Genomic DNA, 15,556 nt, shown 5'->3' with positions numbered 1-15,556 from the left:
GACCTTAGATAACAAGTGCGATCTTCATGTGGTATTATCCCAGCTGTTGTAGTGATTTGACGGCTGTCAGTGAATATGATCATGTTTAACAATGGAAGGATGTCCATGCCAATAAGGCTTCCTTGTGAATTCGGTCCCACCCAGAAAGAAGTCCATAAGACTTCATCTTCATGTATTTGAAGAGGAACTTGAATACTTTTGCGAAATTTTGTGATACCTCCTCCAACTCCTTGAACTTCCATAGTTTCATCTGTTGTAGGTAGGTTCATATCTGTTATGGAAATTGCTGCTCCTGTGTCAACCAAAATGTCACATGGGTGGCCCCCTATTAATGCATTGATGAAAAGGCGATTGTCTCTTTTCTTATTAATACAGGGGGCCGCTGATTCCTATTGCGGAAGCATAATTCCCTCAATGAGCTGACGAACTTGTGCTTCAGTCCATGTCTTCCCTTGAGAGTTTTCATCATAATTTTTCGCACTGACCTGTTTAAATGATGGACCTTGACCTTCTGATCCACCTTCTTTAGCCCAGCAATCTCTTCTAACGTGGCCAAGCTTTCCACAATTGAAACAAACAATTAGCTTCTTCTTTGTGTCCATGTTGTATTGAGCTGTCGCCACTCCTCTTCGATATTACTTGTTTCCTTCTTCCTTGTTTGATCTCATAGCCATCTCTAGACGGCCAGCCCAAACTGTACATCATCTCTGTCAGGTTGTTTCTTAGCACAGAGGGCCCATCTCTCATAAGCATTCCACTTACGCAGAGCATATTCATCTGGTGATTCATCATCCTTTTGCTTAATCAATGTCACTAACGTGAAAGGAATTTTACAGCTGCCTAAGATTTCTTCGATTTCTTTTCGAAACCCATCTAATGCTTGCCAAAGACCCAGGGGTCGTCCTTGGCCATCAACCCACAAATCTATCCATTAGATAGATTTGTGGGCGTTCAGAATTCTGAGATTAAAGTCAGAATTCTGAGAATAAAGTCAGAATTCAAATATTTTTTTCACCAGTGGCCCTAATCCTCTTCCGTAGATTTGGGGAAACACACATGCAATTACTTATTTTCAATATAAAAAAGTGATTGTGGACTGGATTTCTTTTACCTTTTATCACAGTCTTGGCCATGTGAAAGATTAGTAATAACATTGGCTTTGATGCATTGCTAGTTTTTGTGCAGCATCAGATTTAAATTTTTTCTCCCTCATTTACTGTCCGTGGCTGTTTTTGCCCAATTGACGTATTCTCTATTGGTTTGTGTAGTGCTACACTTTGTGTGTTCTCTGCTTTCCATCTTCATTTTGGAGTAAACTAAATTTTTTTCGTTCTCTTTTATAGATCGGAAAGGAGGCCCCATACATACCTTCGCCTTGGGCCCCCGATTTGCTAAATCCGCCACTGGTCTTGATAGAGTCTTTTTGGGACTCAAACCAGCTTAACTGCACATCCATAGATGCATTGATATCCAGTCCTTTTTTAAAAAACTTAGTTTGCTGCTGCTGCTTTTTTTCCAAATACCAAGCAGATATTGTTCTACTGTTACAGCCAGTTGCCATTTTGCTAATTATTTGTCACTCAGTCTCTTGTATGTTCAAAATGCAGGGCTATTTATGTGTGTGTGTGTGTGTGTGTGAATTCCAGGGGAGGCCGCAAACAGCAAGGCTATTTATATGTGTGTGTGCGTGTGTGTGTGTGTGTGTGTGTGTGTGTGTGTGTGTGTGTGTGTGTGTGTGTGTGTGTGTGTGTGTGTGAATTCCAGGGGAGGCCCTCTGCTTCTCTCTGCTTCTACAAGTGGTAGTTTTAATGTATATTGCAGACAATTTGTTGCAAATTCAGAAATATGAGAGAATACACAGTTGCTGTTACGTGCACGGGCATACCGCATCATAGGTAGGGAGAGAGCTTGGCCACAGACTCACACCAGAACGGGTATATGTGGGAAACACTACTGCTAACCTTTTGTTAAGTCATGACTCATGATGAATATGATCAGCCGTCTTCTCTGTTATAACATCTGTGACTGTTGACGTTAACGCGAAAAAGAAAGTACACACAGGAACGTGGAGTTAAAATACTTTATACTGTTATGCTAGACAGGCGCGCTGGCCCTGCATGTAAAACAGAGAGGGGAGGGGCGCGCGCTGTTGAGGCGCTGACCGCAACGAGAGATAGAGAGACAGGAGGCATGCTGAGCGCTCGCTGCAATGAATTAAGACGTTTTAAATGGTAAAAAAAGTGTAAATGGGAATCATGAAAAATCTATGTGGCGGCCAATGTTGATTCTGTCACTGATAAATATATGGGAAAGATATGGGAAACACTGCAACCATGACAGTTTCATCGAAATTGCGAGTGCATCCAAGGGCCGGATTGAAGCACTATGTGGGCCGGATCCGGCTCCCGGGCCGTATATTGCCCATGTATGCTCTAAGGGTTCAATCCCCTGCGTATTTAGACATTTTAGGGTTTCTTCGTATCTTCTATACTGCACTGCACTAACTCAGAGCACCGACCCGCCACTTTAAACCTCAATAAATCACCGCTTGTCACACTATCCTCGTTTCCTTCTGAAACGATTCTTCGGTGTGTTGGAAATATTTTAGAGATTACTCTGCCATCGTTTTTACAGTCTCGCCATATTCCAACCACCTCCCAGTCATGACAACTGATTGCTAAATCGCCTTACAGCTATCCTAATATATTGACTAAATGGTCTTCTTTCTAAAAAAGATCCACTTTTTTTAAAAGTCTTTTCAAACATAAAAAAGACTTCCCCAGCTTCATTCAATATTTTTTTTAGAGGTTTACTGATCAGAGCAACTCAAATAAGCCACATCAAATTCATATTATTTAAATTATTTTCCTATTTCTGACACATATATTCATTGGCAACACAACTGATGTTTAAATGACACAGTTCTTTTAAGCAGTTTCAGTCAAAGTCCAATCATCAGGCAGACTTATAATTATTTTGAAATAAAATAAAGTCTTTCCTGAAATGATTGAGACAAATGCCTGAAGATGCAATCCTTGTTCGTGACGCCAAATTGTAAACTCAGAATTAAGCCTTTTCCCCGTTATTATTTGATTCACGGGTCCGGACACCGATTGTCTTGCCAAGAAAAATCTTTACTGGTTTCTCTCCTGACATATATATAATAAAGATGTTCTACTTATGACAGCCTATGCATTTCTTTGATTCTCCTTCCTTTCACCCCGTCATCCCTTAGTTTCTCTGGGATGGTACAGTAAGGTTTGAGCTTTTATACATCACAGAAAGACTTCCTTGTAAGGTAGGAAACATGTTGCTTAAGCATTAGAGATGCGCGGATGGGCTATTATTTCATCCGCAACCGCAACACAAAACTCATCATCCGTCCGCCATCCATCTGCACCAACGTTTCTGAATAGTTTCCAAAACCGCACCCACCCGCCATCCGCTGACTGGGCGATGCAAGGCGCTGCTGATGACAGCCGCGAGACTAGAAAGCTCTCAGAATATCAGCAGTGAACTCCGTCTCCGATTGGCGCACAGCGACAAAAATAAATAAATAAATAGCCTAAATTATCCAGGCAACCCTTTTCTGGCCTTTTATTTCCTTTGTTTTTCATTTTCATTTTTTGAGTTTGCCACGTACCTCCTTTGCCGGCGTTGATAAGAGCTGTGTCAAAATGTGTCCTCATTTTTCCGCGCTGTTAATGATAGAACGAATGGATCCTTAACAGCCGAGGCTATCCCAAACAATTAAAACCTTTATTAAATAAAAGTGTGTATTTATTAGAAAACTTTTTCTTGTCACTATTTTAGTATTATAAGTTATGTTTTGTGTTAATATTATTCTGTTTATGTTGCGTATATTTCTAAGGATGATTATTTGATATACTGTTGAATAGTTTAATCTACATCAATGTGTCATATCTTCTAAAATAAATTAATATGTTTCTGATTACATATTTATTTTAATAAATCAGAAATGTCTCCGCTGTTTATTGCTGACAGGCGTGATGGGCGCTACTGGGGGCGTGTGCAGCAGGTGACGCAAATTATGGGTCCTCAGAAGGCTAGACCGTCTCATTTCAGTTCTCTTCGCGAACTTCTAAGGCTGCCACCTTGAAAGACAGAGTGCTCACCTTTTAAGGTCGCATGCTTAGACGGACACAGATAATAACAAGCAGTCGATCCGCTACCCGCCCGAATTTAATTAAAATATAATTTTTCGTCACGTCATCCGCTCGATCCGCGGTTTGTCCGCAGAGTCCGCGGCTGTAACCGCCAACCGCGCATCTCTATTAAGCATCTCAAATATAGAACATATATGTCATGCTAACACATGGCACAGTCCACTTCTATATTAAGAAACTACCCTTAGTGTATGCTTTTGTGGTGCTTTGTAAACTGTACACATCTGACATGTCATTATCAGTAGAACGTATTACCCTCTTTCAATCCCCTGACATGTGATCCATGCTATCTCGTGCACATGCATTTAAAACTCCATAAGATAACACAACTGATTATGAATATAAAGAATAATAATACAGATACATAATATATAATAATGAAATCATATTAAAAGAATACATTTTTATAAAAGAATACATTTTAAGTCTTCACTGATGTCACATGGACTACTTTGATGATATTTTTATTAACTTTCTGGGCACGGAAACCGTACATAGATTTTCAATGGTTGGGACAGAATGCTCTCGGACTAAATCTAACGTTAAAACATCTTAAACTGTGTTACGAAGATGAACGGAGGTCTTCCGAGTTTAGAACGACATAAGGGTGAGTCATTAATTACATTATTTAAATTTTTGGGCGAACTATCCTTATTTAGTAGTTACGCTGTTCCCTTTGGGGGGGGGGCAAAACACAAGCCACTTATACAGTATGTAAATATACACACAGACAATGACGTCCCCCACTGCACGCTGGAATCTCTGGAAAAACAAGCCGATTTCAACCGCAAAACATCTTAAACATGGAGAGGCTTCTCCGTGATCTCAACTAACAGATTCTGTAATAAAATTAAATTTTGAAAAATAAACGTTGTTTCTCATTTTCTCGAAACTTGTGCTGCCGACTTGTGTCACTGGTTTATACAGGCACAGGTCAAAATCAAGAACAAGAACACAGAAACAGGAAACAAGATACAAGAACACTCGGTAAGGCAGTGTGACACATACAATACTTTGCCGAGTGATATGAGTTTGAACCAGTTTTATAGTAACAAACAGGAAGTGGATAAGAATTTGTGATTTTAAAATAAAAGACCAGAAAACAAAAAACAGAATACAAACAGAACACAAGACAAAACCCTTACATTCATATAAGGAGACATCTAAAACATTCTGGGAGGGGAGGGCCTGAGGACTGGAATTGAGAACCACTGCTCCAGATGATCAACAAGGATGAGGCTGTTGGTCTCTTATAAATCACAACATTCACAATTTAACACATTTTAGCACATTATTATGATACCTGCACAGATGTTGTGCAAGATACAGAAAATTTGTTACATTTTTCAAATGGGTCAGATTGTATATCTTTCTTTCGGTGCTACATAAATAAAACTGAATTGAATTAATTACAAATGCAGATCTGGTATATCTGATTTAAACTTCATAAACAAATTTTTATACATTAAGACAATTTGTGATTGTGATTATTGATTGTCACCAAAATGGCGGTATTCAAACCCTTTATAAAGTCCACCTTCCTCTGGAAACTGTCCTCTAACGGTACATTCACACAGGGCGTAAGCGTTAACGCTTTCCATTAACTTTCAATGTGTGATGTCATGCGTTTCCGAACTGAATTGTGGATCCGTCAGTGCCGTTGCTCGCGGCAGAAGTTGAACATTTCTCAACTTTTCAAGGTAAAGGGCTTCCTGACGTGCATGCAGAGGATGCCACATGCCTAGCGGATAACTTTCCTGTGATTACATCTCATTACCAAGTGTATACATCTATAAACACTGTATCTATAAACACTGATCTCTCACCAAGACATCTGTCCTTTTCTCCTTACATTATACCTCAGTTTGTCTCCTCTAAAGCCCGGAATACACTGCACGATTTATGTCCTCTTATAAGATCATTACCTTATCACACTGTGCGACATGTATCGTTTAAACTCGGGTACGAGAGGCATGTAGACTGTACGATGATGACACGGAAGCTTCGGCGGCAGCGTCACACGTTGCGCAACGTCACCCGCATGCGCTCATGATAAACAAATACCGGCGCGCAGGTCGTAGCAGCAAACAAACTGTGCGGTGATCATGACGAATTTGTCACTGTCAGAAAACTATCGTAGGCTATCTTTGGATGCAAGACCGGGAAAACGGCCGTCTTTGAACCTCTCTCACTGTACGACATAGGACCACCGATGGAGAGCCACGATCACAGACATCGCGACAATAGTTTCACGATGGCAATCTTTCATCTGGGAACGCCAATTATCGTGCAGTGTATCCCGGGCTTTATGGTTCTGTTTAATCCTGACATGTCTTGCACTCTTGGCTGCATATCAGACTCATAATTGTATTGCTGTGGTTCGTCATACAAGTCATACATATATCATCAGCGTCCGATCTGCCATTGCGATCCATTGTTTACCTACTGATTGAATTGACCCCTCTGCCTCTTTTGAAGTCACTTCTGTATTTTAGAGGCGGGACTCAAATTTCCTTACAAAATGTACATTACTTTTCTGTACTTTGATTGACTGGGTGGTTTAACTTCCAAATTGCTCTTTAAGCATGAAGAATTTACTCAAATTACTTTCATTTCTGGAATGATAAATATTGATTAGTATTTGATTAGTAAGTATTCAAAATTATTTAAAAGGATATTATGAAAAGGAGGCAGATATCAGGAATACACCACTTTAGTGTCCTGGTATTTTAATAGTATAAAAATAAATTGATAAAGTTCATTAACTTCTAAAAACACAAACACCCATAAATGAAACTAAAATGAAAATGTCCATAAACACTAATTGATGACAGAAAGAGAAACAAATTCAACTCACTGTAGATTTAATCTGTGTGTGAACAAACTGTGTGTCTCTGTTCTCTACAGGTTGAGTGAATGTATGATCACAGATGAAGGTTGTGTTGCTCTGACTTCAGCTCTGAGATCAAACCCATCACACCTGAGAGATCTGAATCTGTCTGATAATAATCTTGGAGATTCAGGAGTGAAGCTGATCTCTGATGTACTGAAGAATCCTCAATGTAAACTGGAGATACTGGAGTAAGATTGTGATCTGATGCTCAGACAGAAATCACATACAGATTATAGTGAGACTATTTAGAGATCATAACATCTGTAATGGGTTTATAGTATTTTAATCTCAGTAATGGATATGATAACTGAAGTTGATACGTTAATGATTAATGAAAGTCACATCTTTTGATAAAATGTGAAATCTTTCCTGTCATCTAAAGACATTTAAAGAATTGTACATACTTTTATCTCAAGTCAACTAGATTATTGTAACAGCCTTTATGTTGATATTAGTCAAGCTTCCCTATCCTTCCCTATGTGAACTCCTTACCCCTGTTCTTGCCTCCCTTCATTGGCTACCACTCCATTATATGATACAATTAAAAAAAAATGTATTTGTTTTTAAATCTCCAAAGGGTCTACCGCCAATCTTCCTGACCTGATTAAACTGCAAGCTCCCCATAGAGCACTTAGATCAGCTGATCACTTATGTCTAGTCATTCCATGGACAAAGTTAAAGAGTACACTGTAAAATAAATTGTTGGCTCAATGAATTATTTTTTAGTAACTAGTTCCACAGAAATTTTACGTTCACTTTAATTTCTGTCTCCCAAGTGTTACCTGGATTATTGTTTTTTAGTTGTCCCAAACTTGACTCAAATATAAAAAAGTATGTTTGCTCAACTAGCTTTATAGTTCATTCAACTAAAATGTTTTAATCAGTTGAATCTTAAAAAACTTACAGCAAAGACTGTTTTATATGTTACTTCAATTAATATTTATTATTTGGGATTTTTAATAACATTTTTTAATTATTTATCAAATAATTTATGCTGGTGTTGTTAACAAAATAATTAACTTCAGTCACATAAAAACAAAAGCTTTTAATTCACTTATTTACTTATCATACAGAACATAGAGAATTAAGTCTACTCAAAATAAAAAGCATAAAACAGTTAAAACAGCACTCCAAAATAGTCAGAACATCTGCAAGGCCATTTAAGATAACTTCTTCTTACGCCTGTACAAGAGGAGACAGTCTCGCCATGTAGCTTATCCCTCAGGTCTGCCTCTCCACATCATCGCCGCTCTTGTTTGATAAACAGAGGAATATAAATACATACATAAATACATGTTTAATAAAATAAAGCTTGACGGTGAAAGACTTTATTCCCTAAAATAACGTTATGCCAAATTTCTCTCAGACATCACACATAATTAAACACTATTGGGCAGTTTTCTCGGACAGGGCTTATCACTGACTAAAATACTGACATCTCTTAACATATGAGTGTTATTGTTTTGTCTCGCCAGTATTGTATTTTATAAGGTTTATTTGTAAAAATGTCCAAATTATAATTAAGACCGAGTCCTAAACCCTAGATTGATCTAAGATGAAATGACCTGTGATCCAGATCCTTCCGAGTTAAGACATTTTAAATTCAAAACGCACGCACATACATACATACATGCGCACACACACGCACACGTGTATATTAGAAGTTTTATTTAAGATTGTTATGATATTGGGGGACTATTTGTCAAACCGCTCCTTCAACTCTGAGGTTTAAATTCGCAGGCAGGAAGCAGTCCGGTTATTACAAATGTTAAAGATCATTCAACAGCTATATCAATTAAGTGCAATCCTAAAATATTATTTAAAACATAAGCCTTTTATTATTAAGTATAAGAAATTAAAATTAATTAAATCACATGTTTAAACGCCACAGAGATATCAGAGCCAGCAGTCGATTTCTGATGGGCTTGCCGAGACGAGGCTGCGCTGGGCGGCGTGTGAGAGCTTAAGTGCCGGTAATTCTGTGGAGCTAATCTGGAGCTCATCTCCGTCCGAAAGTGTCCGAGCACATTTTTAAATAGACGCTACTTTTATTAACCGACTGCATATTTAAACTTAAAGCACATACATTCATGCCTGAACAACTCTTACAATTACATTTTGTTTCCAAATAACAGTAATATTATGAGCATTTTGTTGTCAGGAAACATAGCTGTCATAAGTCCACATATTTACCAGATTTGTCTTAATTACTTCAGTCTACACTAGCCATTTGGAATGTTGACTGAATTTTAAAATAACTATTCATTTAATCTTTTAAACACAGATTTATGTAGACTTAAAATAATATGTCTTCTCAACTAAGCCCAAACAAGAAAATTGGTTTAACTTATATATTTTTGCCCGTCCAACATTTCATTAATTGGATTTTTTACAGTGTAGGGGTGATCGAGCCTTTGCGGTGTCGGCCCCAAAGCTCTGGAATAGCCCTTCCCCTGGACATTAGACAGGCGCAAACTCTTGGTGCTTTTGAATGTCATCTTTAAACTTATTTTTATAGTTTGGCTTTTTACACTATGTGTGAGCTGCTTTCTTTTAGCGTGTCTGTGTTGGTGTTTTGATTTCGCTGATATGTACAGCACTTTGATAGAAAAGTGCTTTATAAATAAACTGCTACTTACTATTTGACTAAATAAAACATTAAAATTGAGTTATGTTTGGGGATTAAAGCAAAATCATTTCGAAAAAGAAACATAAGAGAAAATGTTATAATGTGTGATTAGAGGAATCAAAAGTTAATTTACTTTAAAATCTTACTAATGTGTTTCAGTAAAATACATACATGAAAATATCCAAAAACACTAAATTATGACAGGAAGAGAAACAAATTCAACTCACTGTAGATTTGATATGTGTGTGAATAAACTGTGTGTCTCTGTTCTCTACAGGTTGAGGTGTTGTTTTATCACAGATGAAGGTTGTGATGCTCTGAATTCAGCTCTGAAATCAAACCCATCACACCTAACACATCTGAATCTGTCTGATAATAAAATAAGAAATTCAGGAGTGAAGCTGATCTCTGATGTACTGAAGAATCCTGACTGTCAATTGCAGATACTGGAGTAAAGTCTCTTCTACAAATGGTTCAATGAAGATGTTTACATAAGAATCTAAAAATAGGCATTCAGATAAACGTTTTACAAAAAAACATTATTGAACCTAAAAGGTTGATCATATACACATTTCGCCCCCATTTTCATGAGCTGAACTCAAAGATCCAAGACTTTTTCTATGTGCACAAAAGGCCTATTTCTCTCAAATATTGTTCACAAATCTGCCTAAATGTGTGTTAGTGAGCACTTCTCTTTGTGGAGATAATCCATCTACCTTACACCCACATAGCAATTTTGTTGCGAACCAGCTCTGGCCCACACAACCAGTTTTTCCTTGGCCCACATACAACGAAGAATGACGGCCCTACAGTGGCCCAGTTCTGGATTACAGACAAGGGCCCATGTCTCTGCCAGATAATAGCCCATAATCGGCCCAGAACAGGTTCTAAAATCAGTACCAGTTCTCAGCCATAGGTCAACCATATTAAACCAGCATTTAACCAGAACTTCCAAAACTGAGCCACAACTCAGTCTAATCTTGCCCAAATTATATTAATAAATTAATCACATGAAAATTTACTTTCAAATTGTTTGCAGTTTTATTAATCAATAACACACAAGTCAATAACACTATAACATTGTATGAGTTAAAACTCTTCTAGTATAAACTGCCAGCAATAAACAAAAATACTAGTTTGTTTAAATACATTATTGGCATGAATCTAACACCAACAACTTAAATGACAAAGTATCCTTAGTAAACAAACAAAGGTTTAAACACTGTGACAGTTACATTGGTGTGTAAAACGTAGTTTGCCCAAATTACCAGCTATACAAAAATACAGAAGTTTTCATTGAAATTAACATATTAGCATAAATTGAAATTTAAATGGATTACAGTGTAAATACAAGTTTAAATCAAACTGAACTGAAAAGTTAGTTAAGTTAATTAGAAACGTCATGTGTATGTGAAACCAACTCTACAGCCAGCTTCACGCAAAGATACAAGTTCCAGTTAAAGTATTAGCATGAATGTAACTTAGGTAATTTTAAATCGATCGAAAAATTAAAACAATACAATTCATAAAAATGAAAAACACAATGCAACACTAATAATAATTTATGTGTATGAGAAAGTGTTCCTATTCAGGATTGTCCTCAACAAGAAGTACTGATTTCCAGTGTCTCTTTTCTTCTCAGCTCCTCTTTCCATAGATGTAAACATTACAGCAGCAGCCCACTGTTATATCAAAGAAAACAGATGCAAATCAATATTTGTTATGAAGTAAAAGCCATATAATAAAGTAATTAAAAGCATAATGAAATACTTTAAAACAGACAGTTAGATAGAGAATTAGAAGATGAACTGTTTCTTGTTTTCTTCCTCAAGTTGCTTTGGATGAAAGTGTCTGCGCTGAATGTCTAAATAAAATGAAACATAGCTTAGACCTTAAAGACGTCCTTTACATTTAGATACTTATTACACCCACTGCCATAACATAAAGAGGGATGACACAAAGGCTCATTTGAATTAGGGGAATTTATTAAAATAATATCAAAAATAATAACAATGTAGGAGAAATTAGTCAGGAACAAAAATTGGGGAAACACACTAGCAAATCCGTGTCCGGACGGCCGCTCAACCTCCGCCGCCGGAATGTGAGATCTGAGGTCATTATATAGCACTTCTGATGGACAGGTGTACCCAATCTGGTTAAACAGAAACAAAGAAAAACGTTCCTGACCCCTAGAGGGCAGACAACTACATGCATACACATTACATGTAACACCTTCATCCCCAAAAGTAACCCATCACCAAGAAAATGCTTCTGCTTCCAAACCAAGTTTAACAACAGAAAAAAAACCTTACCCACAGGTCTATCCCATCCGGGACAGTGCATCAGCCACCACGTTGTCTCGGCCTCTGACATGTTTAATGTCGAGGTCATATGGCTGCAGATATAAACTCCAGCGCATAAGACACTGATTAAAATTGCGCATAGTATTCGAAAAGGTAAGTGGATTATGATCACAATATACGACGATTGATTGGCAGCTGGACAAATACACCTCAAAGTGTTTAATCGCTAATACCAACGCCAAAGCCTCCTTTTCAATAGTAGAATACTTCTGCTGCGCAAAGTTAAACTTTTTGGAGAAGTAACAGACTGGGTGTTCCACGTCGTCAGCACCCCTCTGCTGGAGGACAGCTCCCGCACCAACATCGCTAGCATCCACCACGACGCTGAACTTATGTGAATGGTCAGGTGCTGCCAACACTGGAGATGAAATCAACAAAGATTTAACATTTTCAAACGCACTCTGGCATGCATCAGACCACTCAAACCGAACTTTAGGACTCAGCAAATCAGTTAGCAAAGAAACCACAGTTGCAAAATTTCTGCAAAACAATCGGTAATAACCGACCATTCCCAGGAAGCGTCTCAATTGCTTACGGTCTGTCGGAGGTGGAAAATCACAGATAGCCGCAACCTTTGCTATCACCGGGCGTACTTGACCCCTGCCAATCACTTTTCCCAAGTACACAATGTTGGCTTTACCAAATTCACATTTACTCAAGTTAACTGTGAGCTTTGCGTTAGCCAACCGATGAAAAACTTGGCGAAGTAAAATCATGTGTTTATCCCACGAGGGACTGTATAAGACCAAATCATCTAAATAAGCTTCACATCCCGATATACCAGTCAAAACAATATTGACCAGCCGCTGAAAGGTACTTGGTGCATTTTTCATGCCGAAGGCCATAACCCTGTAGTTCAAAAAGGCATCTGGAGTAACAAATGCCGAAATTTCCATAGCACGTTCCGTTAACGGCACCTGCCAGTATTCTATCAACAGGTCAAGTTTCGAAACATAAACAGCAGAACCGACGCGATCGACGCAGTCATCTACCCTAGGTAAAGGATAACAGTCAGTTTTCGTGACAGCATTTACACGTCGGTAGTCAGTGCAAAATCGAAAAGTACCGTCCGATTTATTAACCAGCAAACATGGCGAGCTCCATGAACTGGAGCTAGGCTCAGCAATGTTATTTTCCAGCATATACTCCACTTCCTTTTGTAAATGCATTCTTTTAGACAGATTAACACGATATGGATGCTGTTTTATAGGTGGAGTAGAACCCACATCGATATCATGTTCAACAAGTGTCGTCTGACCGGGAATGTCTTTAAACAGCACTGAGAACGTATTCACTAATTCCATGACATCAGCTTTTTCAGCTGGAGACAAATGCGGTAACTGACTAGATAATGTTAAGAGCATCTCTGAATTTTTCAATCTACCCTCAACTATACACCTAGAAGGTCCTTCGTCTGCTTCATCCACCTGTTCAGATGCAAATGAGATATGTTCTAAGCATGTTCTTAAAATGTGTGAGTAAAAATCAATTTGTGAGAACCATTATATACTGCACGTCTAAGGTCTTCACAATTGCTGTCATACTTTATCCACCTAGAAATTCAGCTTTGTAGATATTATTGTAAAGATTTGGAAGCAAACAAATTAACATTAAATTAAATGGTGGCCCTGATGTACTGTCACTAAACTGAATGTCACCTCCTCCTGTCCTGTCAGCATCATTGACCCACCTCTTTACCTGAAGCAAACACAGCAGATGATTAACAGAAAATAATTTCACAGTATTCCATATATTCAAAATATTTGTATTTTTATCATTTTCCTTTGTATTCAACAATGCAATTCGGGTAACTGAATTAATGTTAGGCTATTGTCAGTTCTTACTCACCTAATGAATGAAGCCACTGTCCAGCTCTCTGTATTTATCAGCTTTCACTGATATCAGAATGTGAGTATTTAGCCATAGAGCAATCTTTTGATATATAAACACAAAGATGCAAACATGAGCCTCAATATTTTATTTACCTTAATGTGTCTATTGGAATATTCACCCCATCATCCTCCTTTTGTCCCACTCCAGAGTCTTCAGGTCTTGATGAACCAAAAAAAGAAAATAAAAAGTTACAGAAATACATTTTCAAATATTATTTTTTGAAAATAAATGTTCTAAAATCAGGAAGACCAGATTACCAAGTTCGATTACTTCTTTATAATATGATCACAGTAATTCTTAACCTTGTAGAAAACAGCTAATTTAATATCAATTTAATTGTCACACAGACAATACAACACATTACATTACACATGAATCACGAAACGTTTGCATCCCTTTATACATTTGTTAGACATTTAAACTAAAACATTTTTATGATTGGAAAAAGTTCAAATATTTAAGTTCAGGTACTTACTGGTTATCTTTCATCCTGCTGCCTTTGAAATCTGTGTCTGATATGATTGATTGACGCCGCGTAAATGCTGCTCCTGGCGGTAACCCCGCCAATTGGTTTATTTTATTGGCCTCCCTCTCAATCATTTTTGACTCTGTGTTCGACGTAATGCTGTGTTGCAGGAACTCACAAACGGATGACGTCAAAATTTGAAATCAAAATCTTTCTCGCAGTACTTTGTCATCTGCATGTAGGTTCTTGTTGCACTGCATAAATAAACTGTGCATCCTAACGTAGTATGACACAATGATTTTGATCTTTTTTAACACATCGGCAGGCAAAAAGCACAGTGAAACATAATGTTTATTTCTACAGTATCTAACATTTGATTGTACACAATGATAGTTTTACTTAGTCATTGAAGTCAGAAATCTTCAGCAGGAATAAACTCCTGCTACAATGAAAATCGCACAAAAGCAAGTTTAAATAGAAACGTTCTATGGTGCTTCTCAAAGCAACCTTACCAAAACTTTCAAATTCAGAAAGAAAAACTTCTGGAAGTTCAGGGTCATTTGAATAAAATTATCTTGACCATGATCTGAATGCATGTTTCTGTTACTGAAATGTAGACAAACATTATTGTCCAAATATATTAGCTTTTTATTAGCTACAAAACTAACATTTTATTTAATAAAGGTTAAATAAACTAGTCTGACGTTGTCATACTCAAATCTAGTCAGAATTTGAGTCTGATACTGCTCCATTGGGCTGTGATTATGGGGTGTGTTTCAACTGAACCAGGACAAAAAATGCCTCTGCACTCAATTGGATAGACCTACAACCAATCAGAGCAACCGATTGTGCGATGTATGTTGAAATGGCGTACTTTGCAGTTAGATGAACTTTATCCACAGGCTTCCGAAAAGGAGCTGGCAACGACCGCTAGTTATATCCACGTTGTCGTGCACGACAAAATGAACTTTTGCCGAATCCAGTTGGAGGGATGGCAAAAACATCTTTCCGATCCACAAATTTATTGATCCCGTTTCTCTGTTCCTCTTTTAAAATCACTGCGCTGTCCATATCTTCTAGAACAGACTCAATGGCAGAATATTCATATCTCAATTCTCCAGCGGC

The sequence above is a fragment of the Misgurnus anguillicaudatus genome, chromosome 24 (assembly GCF_027580225.2).
Source record: "Misgurnus anguillicaudatus chromosome 24, ASM2758022v2, whole genome shotgun sequence".
Lineage (NCBI taxonomy): Eukaryota > Metazoa > Chordata > Actinopteri > Cypriniformes > Cobitidae > Misgurnus > Misgurnus anguillicaudatus.
Note: the sequence above shows the minus strand (reverse complement) of the source record.